General features: G+C 42.4%; 1 pseudogene; it reads right to left on the bottom strand.

Annotated features, from left to right (window-relative positions):
• Positions 1 to 9,656: 9,656 nt before the first annotated feature.
• On the bottom strand, positions 9,657 to 14,688 carry LOC129817880 (uncharacterized; annotated as a pseudogene).
• Between the last annotated feature and the right edge of the window lie 434 nt (positions 14,689 to 15,122).

The following is a 15,122-nucleotide window of genomic DNA, read 5'->3' as shown; positions in this document are numbered from 1 at the left end:
AGCATCTTGATCATGTCACTGAATATGGTCAGGTTTCCATGGACAAAGGCCAGCCAGTGGATCTTCGAACATTGTTCGCAGGACAACAGGGCATTTGTCTTCAGAAAGAAAAAAGGATTTCAAATGGCACATACCTTTTCAGCACTCTTTCTAGAGCAGGGACCATGGACAGCCAGCGAACATTGCAGTGTCCTAAAATGTTATGGTACTCCTGGCCAACAAACTCACAACAGCTCTTCAGTCTTTCTACTCTGACGGTGAAAATATGAAAATATCTTTGTGAGCAGGTAATCAACATCAAGGGGAATCATATCCAAAGCTGTTCTGGCCGTGTTATGAATGATGTGGGCAGGACAACCTAAGTCAATCACCTCCCGCTGCAGAGCCTTTTTAACTTTGGTATGGACATTAACCCTCCCCAGCCTATTCAGTCCTCCAAAGTTGGTATTTATTTGTCGGCAGAGAATGTTTTCCAGATTACATTTTTAGATGACCACCAGGACCTCAGCTGCAATTTCCTCTGCCGTTTCTCCTTTCAATTCAACAAAATCAAGCAGTTTTGTTTCCACAGATGTGCTGCCATCATATATTTTACTCACTATGGCGTCACATTTTGTCCTAGCACATGTAAACTTTGGCTCATAAAGCTTCAGTGAGAGTTGTGCTGTGCAGTCAATAGATCTGTAACTATGATTGCATCGCATAGTGCGGTATGCAAAGACACCCTCCTGCACAGCTAAACCATATTCTTCTTGGGAAGGCTCTACCTTCTTGAAGAATGTGGTGACAGAGGGCATACCAACACGGCCAATCAGAGAGGCTTTTTCGTCTGTTGATGTTCTACCACTGCCGTTCTTCACAGCGTTCTTCGCTGCCAATTGGAAAAAGAGGAAATACAAAGGTTTCTGTGAACCATTCTATCGTCTTAGCCTGAGCATATAAATGGAAATTCTCTCATCATGTTGCCATTAAAATGGCATTTTCCGTTTCTTGGAAAGAACCATTGTACCTCCTCTGTCTGCTCTTCTTCACTCTCCTTGTGTCACTCTTCTTACTCTTAACTTTTTATTCTCTCCAATCTCTCTCCTCTTTTCTTCACTCGTCTTCCTTCTCTTTCTTCCTTTCCTTCACCTTTCCACCTCACTCTTCTACTCTCCTCGCTTCACTTTTTTTACTCCCTTCATTTTTCCTTCTCCTTCCTCTCCAATCTGTAATAATAAATAATACACTATTAGATCAAATACTTTGGTTAACAGATTCCCATTGCTTGCATCATTTTTGTATTTCATCTCAAAAACATTGTTTGGAATAATTGGCAGCCTCTGTAATCATATCTTTACCTTTCCTCTATCTCATTCATTCATCCAGTCTTCTCCTTCATCTCCACTCTAACAGAAAACATTATGCTAATGTTATCCATGAAAATTGTAAATTATATTTTCAAACTACTTATTATAATGCCAAACCATTAAAATTGTAATCTACAAATAAATATTCTCAATTAATTGTGCATTCATTTAATATAATTTCAAAATAGCCCACCCAACGCATGTGAATGTTTTTTAACCTAGTGTAACAGTATAACTTTAGTACGTCCCTTCGCCCCGACCCGGGCGCGAACCAGGGACCTTCTGCACACATCAACAACTGACACCCACGAAGCGTCGTTACCCATCGCTCCAAAATAGCCGCGGCCCTTGCAGAGCAAGGGGAAACCCTACATCTAGGTTTCAGAGCAAGTGACGTAACTGATTGAAACGCTACTAGCGCGTACCCGCTAACTAGCTAGCCATTTCACATCCGTTACACTAGCTAACGTTACCATGACAGTAGCTAGCTAGCTAGATAACTAACTAACTTAGTCTACATAGCTAATGTTAGATAGATTATCTGCTCTATAAGGTTTTAAATATGCTATGCTATCTATATAATAAATTGTGACATAACATTACTAGCTAGTATCTCAAACGATTGTAACTTAGCTGGCTTGAAAAGACGTTTGTGGTGATGTTGTGGATTCACTTTGACACTTACTAGCTTCTGGCCGAGTTTCCACAGCAGTTCTCTCTAAAACTAGCTCGAGCAAGTAGTTAGTAGAAGAAGAGTGAATGAAGCTGCTATAGCGAGCAGCCCCCTCTGCTTGACAAAACAAGCACAACGCGATTGAGACGTCAACCAGTAGGCTCTGCTGCCTGATCTTTCTTGCTATGTAAAATATTATTTCACATTGCGGTCTGTTTTTAACACACAGTTAAAAACGGGGACAGCTACAGCTGGGAGCTGGGGACAGGCCACCAAAAACGGGGATGTCTGGTCACCCTACTTTTACACGGAACCCAAACTGGCTGCGCGTGTGCGCCATCGTGCATACATGTATTTTGTCCCCCCACACCAAACGCAATCATGACACAGGTTAAAATATCTAAATAAACTCTGAACCAATTACATTAATTTGAGGACAGGTCGAAAAGCATTAAACATTAATGGCAAAGTGCTAGCTAATTTGTCCAATTTAGCCAGCTTGCTGTTGCTAGCTAATTTGTCCTGGGATATAAACATTGAGTTGTTATTTTACCTGAAATGCACAAGGTCCTCTACTCCAACAATCAATCCACACATAAAACGGTCAACCGAATCCTTTCTAGTCATCTCTCCTACTTCCATGCTGTTTCTACTTTGAACTTATATGGTGATTGGCATCTAAACTTTCATAGTGTAATGAAACAGCAGGGAGCAGGTCTCGAACCCTCAACCTTCTAGTCCGAGGTCCGGCGCGCTATAGACTGTCGACTTCTGCGCTTATAAACCCAGGCTCGTTACACTACTCCCTCCTTTCAAAGGGCGCGTCCTCGCACTAGCTTGCGACTCTACGTCTTACAGGAACGCGCTCACCGGCAAAGCACACGCACTGTCGTGGATGCAAGGTCCTATCACTTCTGACACCAATGTAATGAAACAGCAGGGAGCAGGTCTCGAACCCTCGACCTTCTTGCCCGAGGTCCGGCACGCTATCGACTATGCCGCAAAAGCATGCTCGTGCGGCAGAGTCGATTTCCGCGCTTATAAACCCAGGGTCGTTACAATAGTATTTCCACGACGTCCGACAACACAGTTCGTCTTTCAATCACCCACGTGGGTATAACCAATGAGGAGATGGCACGTGGGTATCTGCTTCTATAAACCAATAAGGAGATGGGAGAGTCAGGACTTGCACCGCGATCTGCGTCACAAATAGAACTGACTTCTATTTTATCCCTTGGCAACGCAGATGCTTGTTGACGCACGCAAGCAGTGTGGGTGCAATAATTTAATAATATACATTTCTAAATTTATTTTGCAACGCTCGCGTCGGGTGTAGTCAGGGTATTAAAGTGGCTGACTGTTGTATTACAGGTTGCTTTCCTGTAACTTAGTTACTCTACTGTGCTTGTGAAAGACGTATATGATAATATGCTGCAAGTGTGAATGAGATTAAAACAAACACACTGAAAAACTAGTTTGCTTGAGCTATTCAAACAGGTATGGCAGTGCCACTACCTTGATATACCAAGAGCCCTTATGAAACACTTAAGACAGAACACTACTTACAGTAAAAGCAGACAGGTGTTTGAGGCATGAGTGTTACATAATTCATATTTACAGGTGATTTAACCTCTAAATGTTATGGCAGCCATATTGGATATGACACCATTTTGGATTTTAGGCAAATTATAAAGAATCTGCAATGACTTCATCGCAGGACTAGGGGCTAAATATACTAAGTCCTTTAACCTCTACATGATGGGTGTCCCTATACCAGGTCAATTGAGTTAATGTGCGCTAATGTGATTAGCATGACAGTTGTAAGTAACAGCAAGCTTTCCAGGACATAGACACTTCTTATATGGGCAGAAAGCTTAAATTCTTGTTAATCTAACAGCACTGTCCAATTTACAGTAGATATTACAGTGAAAAAAGACCATGCTATTGTTTGAGAGTGCACAACAATAAAACACTTTTATCACGGCAACTGGTTTGATACATTCACCTCTTAAGGTAAATAATGTACTTACATTCAGTAACCTTGGTCTGATTTGTCATCCTGAGGGTCCCACAAATAAAATGTGGCTTAGTTTTGTTTTATAAAATAAATCGTTATATTCAAATGTAGGAACTGGGTTCTACAGTTTGAATCCTTGCGTGAACTTAAATGTATTACCATATCAGTTTTGTATGTTCTCTATAGTTATGTACTTGAAAATGTATCAATTCGACACATTTGAACAGACTAGATACAAAATATTGTCCAGTATTGCTTCACTGGATCAATCTGGAACTTTGCACACACATCTAAATTGCACCTTAGCTGAAATAACACATTATGGCCTTGCTCTTGCATTTCAAAGATGTAAAAAAGCATTTCTTTTACCAGATAGTGTTTTTTTCTCTTACATGAATTTCCCATTTCCACAAACTAAAAAGTGTTCTTTCAAATGGTATCAAGAACATGCACATCCTTGCTTCAGGTCCTGAACTACAGGCAGTTAGAGTTGGGTATGTTATTTTAGGCGAAATTTGAAAGGGTACGATCCTGGAACCTTCGACGCTAAGTGTCATTGACGTCACCCACTTGTTTTCCTTTGAGACTATTACAATATTCACAAAAAGTGTAATTGTGCATTTGTCAGGCAGGACCATACATTGAGTGCAAATTTGACTTGGAAAGTTGTCTATTGAACAGCTACCAATCAGTGAAGTTTATATTCATGAATATTCAGTTGATACTCCGCCCAGATGTGAAGAGTAGTGTTACGGATACAAGTATTCTGTGTGTATCCTGTGTGTTTCTTTTCTCTCCTTCTCCGCTACTCACAGGTGACAATCATCATTCCCCAATCAGTCATCAATCAGTCGCTAATCAGAAGACACCTGCTCATTTTCTCCTACCCAATCACAGTTCCTTTCCCTTGGTTTAAAACCCCTGGTAGTTGTTTTCTCAAGAGCTCAATCTCTCTGTCAATGCCATATGACTGTAGATCCATTGTGTGGTTTAGCATCTACATGTCACTTTGTCCCCACCTGTGAGTATTGTTTTTGGTTATGGTGTTTGATGGTGGGAAAAGGGGGTAACTAAGATAAGACGCCCATGGGCATACACTACCCGTAGGTAAACTTTGTTAAATACACTAGTTAGAACTGGGCGGACCACCCACTGTATTTTTGGTTAGTTAGCTGTTGTTGAAATAGGCTAGTCTAGCTTAGGGGTGTTTTGGATGCTTATTGTTTCTTTCCTTGGGTCCAGCTCAGCCCCTTTTCCTGCCCCCCTTTACCGTGTGTTTAGAAATAAACCCTGAGTGTTTGACGGTAATTAAGTTGTCTGTGTTTAGTTCTCACTGTTACTTTGTCACTGTTACACTTTGCATGAGTTATGTTACGGGTCTTGTTACCATCCCCCCTAGACTGTCGGGCCAAAGGGATTCGTAACAAGTAGTCTGGACTTTCAAACTTTGTATTCGGATTAGCAGAAACTACCAGCGCATAGGTTTAATCTACCAACCTCACACCTTCCCTGTAAACCTGTGGTTGTCTTAACACAGCCAAAGTCACACTGCCCATTTCTACTCTTAACATGATTTAACCTAACCACACTTAAATGTTTTTACAATATAACTTTACAATATAACAAGCGCAGATATACTTTACAATATAACTCTGTGCTTGTGGACAAGCACAGAGCCACAGTTGTGATAAAAATGTAATGAAACACTTTACTCAGTAAGGTCACTGCCACAACGGCCAACTTTGAGTCGTTGATGAACTAGTCTTACGCACAATAGCATGGGATGAGGGCATCTGCCAGGAACACTGATCATATGTTACACTAGTGATAAGCTGTAGTGTGTGGGTCTAGATTGGGAAAAGTAGCCACTTGTTTACATTTCCAGGTCCTACCCTCTGACGAGTAGCATTCACCTTGAAAGACTCAACAGGAGTTTGCACAACTGTCGGGAAGGAAAAAGCAACACTGTGCTGTGTCTTTGGCTATGCTGGATTAAGTGATATGACATGCTATTCTATAAAATCCTTTCTCTGTAATTAAATTACCTGATTGAGCTAATCATGTAAATGTAATTAACTAGAAAGTCGGGGCACCACAAAATAATATTTATAGAGCAGTTATCTTCCGAATAAACTCTTAAAGACCTAGTAATATTTTACATCAATAGCAGTCAATATTAATCGGCACCTTATTTCAGTCATCTGAAAGTTGTAAATTCTTGGTTATCTTCACTAACAAGTTGAATTAGCAGTACAAAAATTTAGTTTAATTATTTATTTACTAAATACCTAACTAAATCACACAGAATTACATATACACAGAATGAATCATACCTTGATTACAAATTATGTCATAAAGGAAAACGTCCCTAGCGGATAGAACAGATATGACAGCTGGTTACACAAAGAAAAGGGGGTTGGATTTGCGGGAAGACTGAAGAACACGGGGAGAAGCGATGTCTATCGGGCCGTAGGCAGCTACTCTATCGTAAATACAAAATCTTATACATTTTATATTACCGCCCATTTGGAAAAGGAAAATGCATTAAATATTTACTCTGAGCTGCGCTTCAATAGGTTGGTGGTAGATGGAAGGCCATGTTGTCCAACAGAGTCCTTTGTCCTTTGAAGAGTGTCTCTGGTGGTGAACGGGAAACATTGTAGTGTCGTCGTTGTGTGGTAGACGGGATACTGTCTGTTCCCTCATAGCCCACATTGACAGCAACCGCTACTAACTCAACAGCTAGGAGGTATCACTTCTGTAGTGAATAAGAGTAAAAAGTTCATACCATTCGCAACCAAAGCTCACGCTAAGGTTGGCTTTGTTCTGTAGTTATTATCTGAATCCTTCTGACATCGGACCATCGTCCTAATGTACCCGGAACAGGAGGATACATTTTCGTGGAGGGAGAGAAGGGTGTGTTTCATAGTTTATAACCCATGTCTCTTCACAGGGGCGGGCCACTGATTGAGCGGAGCTCTAATCTTATGAAAACCCAATTCTCTCATTTGGAAGCTAAAATTACATTTAATCTTTTCACAAATAGTTTCATTTAAATTGCACAATTCCATGTGAATCTGATAACTGTGTAGACTTTCCTAGATACAGTTTGTCGTCCTGTCATCAGTCATAATGTCTCAGATGACAACCGAATTGACATCATATTCATTAAGTACCAACGCATATTTTCAACTGGTTCTATTACCGAAATATGGTTCCTTTCCCTCCACTTGTTTGATGTTCCCAGACTCTGTTTAACAAAGGCTATTCAAGAGTTCCTCTGTAGAGTCAGAGAGAGGGGGAAGGGAGAAATGTATTTATGGGGTGGGGGTCATAAACCTTACCCACAGGCCAACGTCATGACAACTGTAAGTGGATAGTGTCACAGCATGTGCACAGAGGATTACCTTATCCCGCAGTACCAACCTTACTGTGTACACCTCACAGGGAGTATCCCAACAGAGTCCAGTCTTGCTGCAGCACTGACTGGTGTATTGACTGACCCGACTCATCACATGCTGCCTCGGGCTAGATACCAGTACTCCACGCAGTCTCACCCTGGGACTCAGCAGCACTAACAGCCTAAACATCAGTAAACTCAATGCATGGACCGTCAAATTAGGTAAAGTTCATTCAGGAAGTAAACCAAAATGCCAATTCTACATGCCCCAGAAGAGAAATTGGAATCTGTTTACTTCCAAAATTGAAAGACCAACACCGCTGCAGTCAGAGCTCGCATCCATCCACAGCCTTGGAGCTCAGCGTCACCACCCTGCTGGCATCACTTTGGGGGAACAACATGCTGGAACACTGAGTCAATTCTTCTTACTACACTGGAAGTCTGTTCTGCTTTCATACCAAATATTTATTTTAAAGTTACTTTTCCCTCAGATGGAAAATTGGTTTGCATCTTACAACTGGTTCTGAGTTGCAGAATTACAAAAGGGGTTGATTTATACATGTCAGATGACTAAAGTATATGCCTTGGTGTTGAATGCAAATAACCAGATGAGCATTAAAGCTACCTTAATCTTTAAGTTACCGTTTCTGACCCACTCACACTGCCATGCCTGATGAAAAGCTAAATTAGAGCAATTGATAGATTGAGGTGCAAGTTAATCAAACCAAATAATGTAGAACACTTTATTTGAACTTTCCTCACCTTAAGACATTTACACACGAAGAACCTGTCCAGATGAAACATATGCGATGCTCAGATGTCTTTGTGAGGTCTTTGTCCCGTTGCGAGAGAAACCTGTTAGTTCAGTTGTTTGACTGGAGTCAGCCACCACTGGGTGGAAGACCACATGGTACAGAGCCTCTGGTTTCTCACAGCTGCCAGTGGAGACAGGAACCAAGTTAAGCAGACAAATAAAAAAAGCTGTAACCAAAACCACCTTGTGTATGAAGTCCTGTGGTGGTTTGGTTTGGTCTGAATTCTTTAGAAATAGCTTCTTAAGGCTGGCCCTACCTGAGGGGGTATACTACAAAGCAGGTTCAAGGAGTTAACATACCTACATATTCTGATCACAACCATGTTCATTTAGATCAAAATAATGCACTCCAAAAAAGTGAACATCTGGGTTGGAACGCTAAGTCAGCATTAAATCCAAAGTAACCCACTACCCAAAGCACTTATCTTGGTCAAAAATAGAACAAGTTACCCATTAATGAGATTCCATCTGGATTGTGAGTCAGTCCTTGTTGAGCGTGGCCCAGCAGTGGTCAAGCAATAGCGCCACCTTGGGGTCAGTGGACCTGGTACGCTCCACCTCAAAGTACAGAGGCTGTCTTAGGTATGTCACCACTGGGTAGTCCTCCTCCTGGTGGAACGAGTTATACTGAGGCATCTGGAACAGAAAACCAGGGGGGGAGTGTTCAGTGTCCATGAAACAGGGAGGTACCTGAACTTATCCAATAGGACATGCTCATTTTCATATCTTGTTGTGCCCCAATAAACATGCTCAATCTATAGCAAATGCTACATCAACAAGAGACTTCTGCTGAATTCACCAACCACCTACTCCATAACTACTCCTGCAGATCGGAGCTGGTTGGATAAGTGGAAGCATTACAGGTTGGAAATATTTCCACCCAGGAAATCAGAAGGCAAGATTAAACCTTGACCATACTGCTTACATTTTTGCACCTTATCAAGATTATAAATGCAGTGAAGGAGACCTGCTAAGTTTATGCTAATGATGGAATATTCAACCTCAGATCAGGACTGACTAAAATGTAGAGGCCAGGAGTCAAATTGAAATTAGTGCACTCTTACCATGAGTGAGTCTCATTCTGAATATAAGCTGACCGTTCCCAGTCTGTTCCCAGTCCGTTCCCAGTGAGGAAGGAAAGCGTGTCGGTGACATTGACCACGTAACAGCAGGACAGTCAAGTATTCTACCATCCCTCATTAGGTTAAGGGAAACATGCCTTCACTAGTAGTACTGCCACAGGAAGATGTTTGGGGTGGGGGTGCTGCAGCACCCCTACTTCCAGAGCCTATGACTGGTAGACGATGGAGGTTAGAGTATTGAGCAACTGGCGATAAAAGCATACAAATATTAATTATAAATGTTATGCTTTGTGGAATCACTAACTGATATTCTTCCGAGTCTTAAGTTTCTGCGTTTGTCTTCCCCTCAAGTTCGTCTGGCAATGAGAATTCATTCTCATACAGCGTGACATTGTTGATGAACTATAATTAAATTATAGTTAAGTCATTTAGCAGACGCTCTTATCCAGAGCGACTTACATTTAACCTTTTTTTTTGTTGTTTTTTTTAACTAGGCAAGTCAGTTAAGAACAAACTCTTCTTTTCAATGAAGGCCTAGGAACAGTGGGTTAACTGCCTTGTTCAGGGGCAGAACGACAGATTTGTACCTTGTCAGCTCAGGGATTTGAACTTGCAACCTTTCGGTTACTAGCCCAACGCTCTAACCACTAGGCTACCCTGCCGCCCCGGCTATAAGAGTAGCATTTACTTTAGGGCCTGTAGAAGGGAACAGTCCCCATCAACTCAGGGTAATTGTACCTTCCGGGTGGTGCCACACGAGTTGACAGTGAAGTGAAAGTAGGCAAAGCGGTCATCGCTGTAGGTGGGGCCACAGGCAGGGTCACTCAGGCTCAGCTGACTAGGGTTCAGACTGGGAGCATACTCCACCTTCACCGCCAGTGCAGCCATCGTCCCGTTAGAGAAACACTCTGGGGCAAAGGACAGGTAGCCATCAGGTATCAAACAAAAAGTATGTTCCAATACTTGCTTCATTTGAGCTTGCCTACCACAGGGCAACAGTCCAGAAGTAAAGTCTATGCCCATCTGGCACTACAATTAGGCTCAGCTTAAAGAAAACAATTACTATCTGAACGCAGGTTTGGTAGTCATGTCATGGCCATTTTTCTGCAGTATTAGTATTAGAGCCAACCAGTTAGAGTTTTGAAGCTGCAAGCCAGGGTGAAGTATTTGATGGTAATGTTGTAGGGATTCAGTCACATCCAGTCTGCTCCTGATAAATGAAGAGTGAACAGACTGGGAAACAGTTCGAGCATTCATTAGTCAATTTCATTTAGAATTTTAGCTTAATGTGTTCAGGGAGAGCGTCATCACACTGTGATAGTGATGTTTGAGTCACCCTCTTAAATACTGTTGAGCAAGCTCCTTGGTCAGCAGCCGCTTCCCAACCACAACCACGAAGGGCTCCTGGTTGCCATAGTTCAAAGTGATAATGGATCAGGATAACGTTTTCCAGTGACTGATGGTGGAACTAAAAGCACAAAAACAGGGAGGCACTACTTGAACTTGTCCACGATAAAACATTGATATCTATGGCGTGCCCTAATAAACACGACCCTGGCAAATTGGGAACAGGTTCCAAAAACACAGCTTAATATTTTTGCAGAGACTGCATGGGAAAAAAGAAAACATGTTTCAAGTCAAATATGGCATTCACGGCAATCATTGTTAACGAGAGGAAACAGTCAATAAGTGGTGCATAGTCCAGAAAACACCGTTCCATACCAACGTCCCGCAGTACAGCGTACACAGCGGCCCGCAGTACAGCGTACACAGCGGCCCGCAGTACAGCGTACACAGCGGCCCGCAGTACAGCGTACACAGCGGCCCGCAGTACAGCGTACACAACGGCAGTGTGAGAGAAAGGGGCGTAGTCCAGAGAACAAAGTTCCATACCAACGTCCTGCAGTACAGCGTACACAACGGCAGGGTGAGAGAAAGGGGCGTACTCCGGCAAGATGACCAGGCCGTAGATCAGCTGAAGAGTGAAGGATGTGACTCCTTGTTCCGGTCTTTTCTGTAGATACAGTTGAAGTCGGAAGTTTACATACAAGATAATGACTCCAACCTAAGTGTTTTTCAACCCCTGCACACATTTCTTAACAAACTGTAGTTTTGGCAAGTCGGTTAGGACATCTACTTTGTGCATGACACAAGTCATTTTTCCAACAAATGTTTACAGACAGATATTCACTGCATCACAATTCCAGTGGGTCAGAAGTTTACACTAAGTTAATAAGTGTCTTTAAACAGCTTGGAAAATTCCAGAAAATTGTTGTGGCTTTAGAAGTTTCTGATTGGCTAATTGACATAATTTAAGTCAATTGGAGGTGTATCTGTGGATGTATTTCAAAGCCTACCTTCAAACTCAGTGCCTCTTTGCTTGACATCATGGGGAAAAAAGCAAAAGATATCAGCCAAGACCTCAGAAAAAAATGGTTGACCTCTGCAAGTCTAGTTCATCCTTGGGAGCAATTTCCAAACGCCTGAAGCTACCACGTTCATCTGTACAAACAATAGCCTGCAAGTATAAACACCATGGGACCACTCAGCTGTTATACTGCTCAGGAAGGAGACGCATTCTGTCTCCTAGAGATGAACTTACTTTGGTGCAAAAAGTGCAAATCAATCCCAGAACAGCAGCAAAGGACCTTATGAAGACGTTAGAGGAAACAGGTACAAAAGTATCTATATCCACAGTAAAACGAGTCCAATATCAACATAACCTGAAAGGCCGCTCAGCACAGAAGAAGCCACTGCTCCAAAACCACCATAAAAAAGCCAGACTACGGTTTGCAACTGCACATGGTGACAAAGATGGTACTTTTTGGAGAAATGTCCTCTGGTCTGATGAAACAAAAATAGAACTGTTTGGCCATTAATGACCATCGTTATGTTTGGAGGAAAAAGGGGGATGTTTGCAAGCTGAAAAACACCATCCCAACCGTGAAGCACGGGATGGCAGCATCATGTTGTAGGGGTGCTTTGCTGCAAGAGGGACTGGTGCACTTCACAAAATAGATGGCATTATGAGGCTGGAAAATTGTTGATATATTGAAGCAACATCTCAAGACATCAGTCAGGAAGTTAAAGCTTGGTCGCAAATGGATCTTCCAAATGGACAATGACCCCAAGCATACTTCCAAAGTTGTGGCAAAATGGCTTAAGGACAACAAAGTCAAGGTATTGGAGTGGCCATCACAAAGCCCTGACCTCAATCCTATAGAACATTTGTGGGCAGAACTGAACAAGCATGTGCGAGCAAAGAGGCCTTCAAACCTGACTCAGTTACACCAGCTCTGTCAGGAGGAATGGGCCAAAATTCACCCAGCTTATTGTGGGAAGGTTGTGGAAGGCTACATGAAACATTTGACCCAAGTTAAACAATTTAAAGGCAATGCTACCGAATACTATTTGAGTGTATGTAAACTTCTGACCCACTGGCAATGTGATGAGAGAAACAAAAGCTGAAAAATCATTCTCTACTATTATTCTGACATTTCACATTCTTAAAATAAAGTGGTGATCCTAACTGACCTAAGAAAGGGAATTTTTACTGGGATTAAAAGTCAGGAATTGTGAAAAACTGAGTTTAAATGTATTTGGCTAAGGTGTATGTAAACTTCCGACTTCAACTGTAAGTTAAAAGCATTGGTCAACTGATAGCGTTGTAACTATTCAACATCAAGGGATAATGTCAAGTACATTGAGGAATATGAAAACGAGTTAAACTTTTTAAAAAGCAATGCTGCCACATTCCTCAACTACTACGCATCATAAAATCAAGCACCATTTGCATGTGAAGACGGCATGACAGTCGCTCAATTTGTTGACCCATACCCATTAGGCAATGCGGCTTTGTGTTAAGAGAGCGAAAAGGTATCTCCTTAAAGACCACTGGGTCAGAAAAGGGAACTTCCATTGTGAAGGTCTTCGAGGTGTTGTCCAGGGATTTGTGCTCCTGAACATTAAAGCCTCTGGCATTGCACTCTGCAACAGTTAGCACGCCGATGGGAAAGGTGACATTCAGCAGCTCCACATCAATGTTTAAAGTCCCCAACTCAAACACTGGCTGCTCAGCGTCCAAGGGCGTGTTTGTTCATTGGCACAAAATAAATCATTTAAATGCTTAGCAGAAACCTGCATTTTGGGGGATAATCCCACCATGTTTCAATACATTGTCTTCCTTTCAGTGCCTAATGAACAGGACACAGCATCCCAACATCACCTTGAAACTAAACCTTACTCAGTTGCGAACTTGTGGAGGCCTGGCCATCGGAGGTGTGGTGATAGGGAAGAGGACTTCATATCTGGTGTCCTCGTTTGCATCCTCCTCAATCCACAGCAACTCAAGCATGGGCTTAATGGTGTAAGTGACGAAGTAGTGGTCATCCTGAATATGGCTCTGTTAGATAGTCAAGTGATAATTTAGTAATATTGCTTGATACGATACATTTTACACAAGACAGGTTGAAGAGTTTTCCCCTGAAAGAAGGCAAAGGGAGAAGTGTTACTGCAAAGCACTGACAAGTGCATCACTGACTGAAAAGTAGTATTTTCTGGCAGACATTTCCTCAGCGTCCAGTCTCTTGGCATCAATCCCCATGTATGCCGCCAACATGGTGAAGGCATCAGAGGAGATCAGTGGGTCTAGGTGCCTGGGCATGTACCAGGTGATCATTTCTGGAGTGAAGGCCACTGCCCCTGCAGTGAAACAGTGAAGGCCACTGCCCCTGCAGTGAAACAGTGAAGGCCACTGCCCCTGCAGTGAAACAGTGAAGGCCACTGCCCCTGCAGTGGATCCTTGTAGCAAATAAAAAAGTGCCCTTTGACAAATTCAGGTAGTTCTTTGTTTCAAAACTCCCAACTGAACACTACCTAGGTAGAGCAAGCAACAAATGAAAGTCGTGCCAATAGTTCAATCAACCTGGTTTTAGACAATCAGCAGTGGCATCTATTCGAGTCACCAGCCACTTCTGCTCAAAGGTTGAGATCAGCCTCATCGGAACCCCAGCAATCTGTTCAGGGGGCAACCATACCAGGGCTGTGCTCAGTAGGGCACCGTGTAGTAAAATGTTGCACAGAGCGAAAAACGAACAATTTGACAAGTTCCGGTAGGGCCACTCGGTTTCCAAACGTTTGCTCTACTGAACACAACCCAGTCATAGAAAACATAAGGGGATAAACAGTTAGCTGATGGAGGAAGTCCACTTACATCCTGTAGGTAAGTCTCCTCTGCATTATCAGGGCTCCTCAACACTAGCCGTGTGGGAGTGTTGCCTATTGCATAGCCCTTTCTTTGGAGCTCATCCACCTTCATGACCTTCTTGCTAGGACTGAAGACCACTACTGTCATGCATCCTGAAGCAAGATCTTGTTTTAGGAAATGGAAACATGAATTAACCAACTTCTTACTAAAGGCAAATTGTTCGGAGCCAACTTATCATTTTGCAGTGGAATTAAAGAAACGTAGCTACCTCAGCACCTCTGAGGTTGCCGCTCCTTGCCTTAAGCTCAAGGAAGGTTTGGAATACTGGAAGACTCCTGACCGACACCTAGGGGAGAAAGGCCATTACTCCCCATACAGTATATGGCAATATATTCTCCCTCCCATACAATAGGAAGTCAACTAATTTCTTAAGTCTCATCAATTTGAGTATGCTCTCCTAAAAACGCAATGAAGAGCCAATGTTCCTCTGACCGTATTCTGTAAGCATTTTGAGGTGGTGAGTGAAATCAACAGTTGAGAAAAAGCCAAGACCTCTGCTTTGTTGCAGAATAAATTAAAGT

The sequence above is a fragment of the Salvelinus fontinalis genome, chromosome 20, assembly GCF_029448725.1.
Source record: "Salvelinus fontinalis isolate EN_2023a chromosome 20, ASM2944872v1, whole genome shotgun sequence".
In the NCBI taxonomy this organism is placed as follows: Eukaryota; Metazoa; Chordata; class Actinopteri; order Salmoniformes; family Salmonidae; genus Salvelinus; species Salvelinus fontinalis.
The sequence above is the reverse complement of the archived record's forward strand: the minus strand, read 5'-3'. Positions and strand labels throughout refer to the sequence as shown.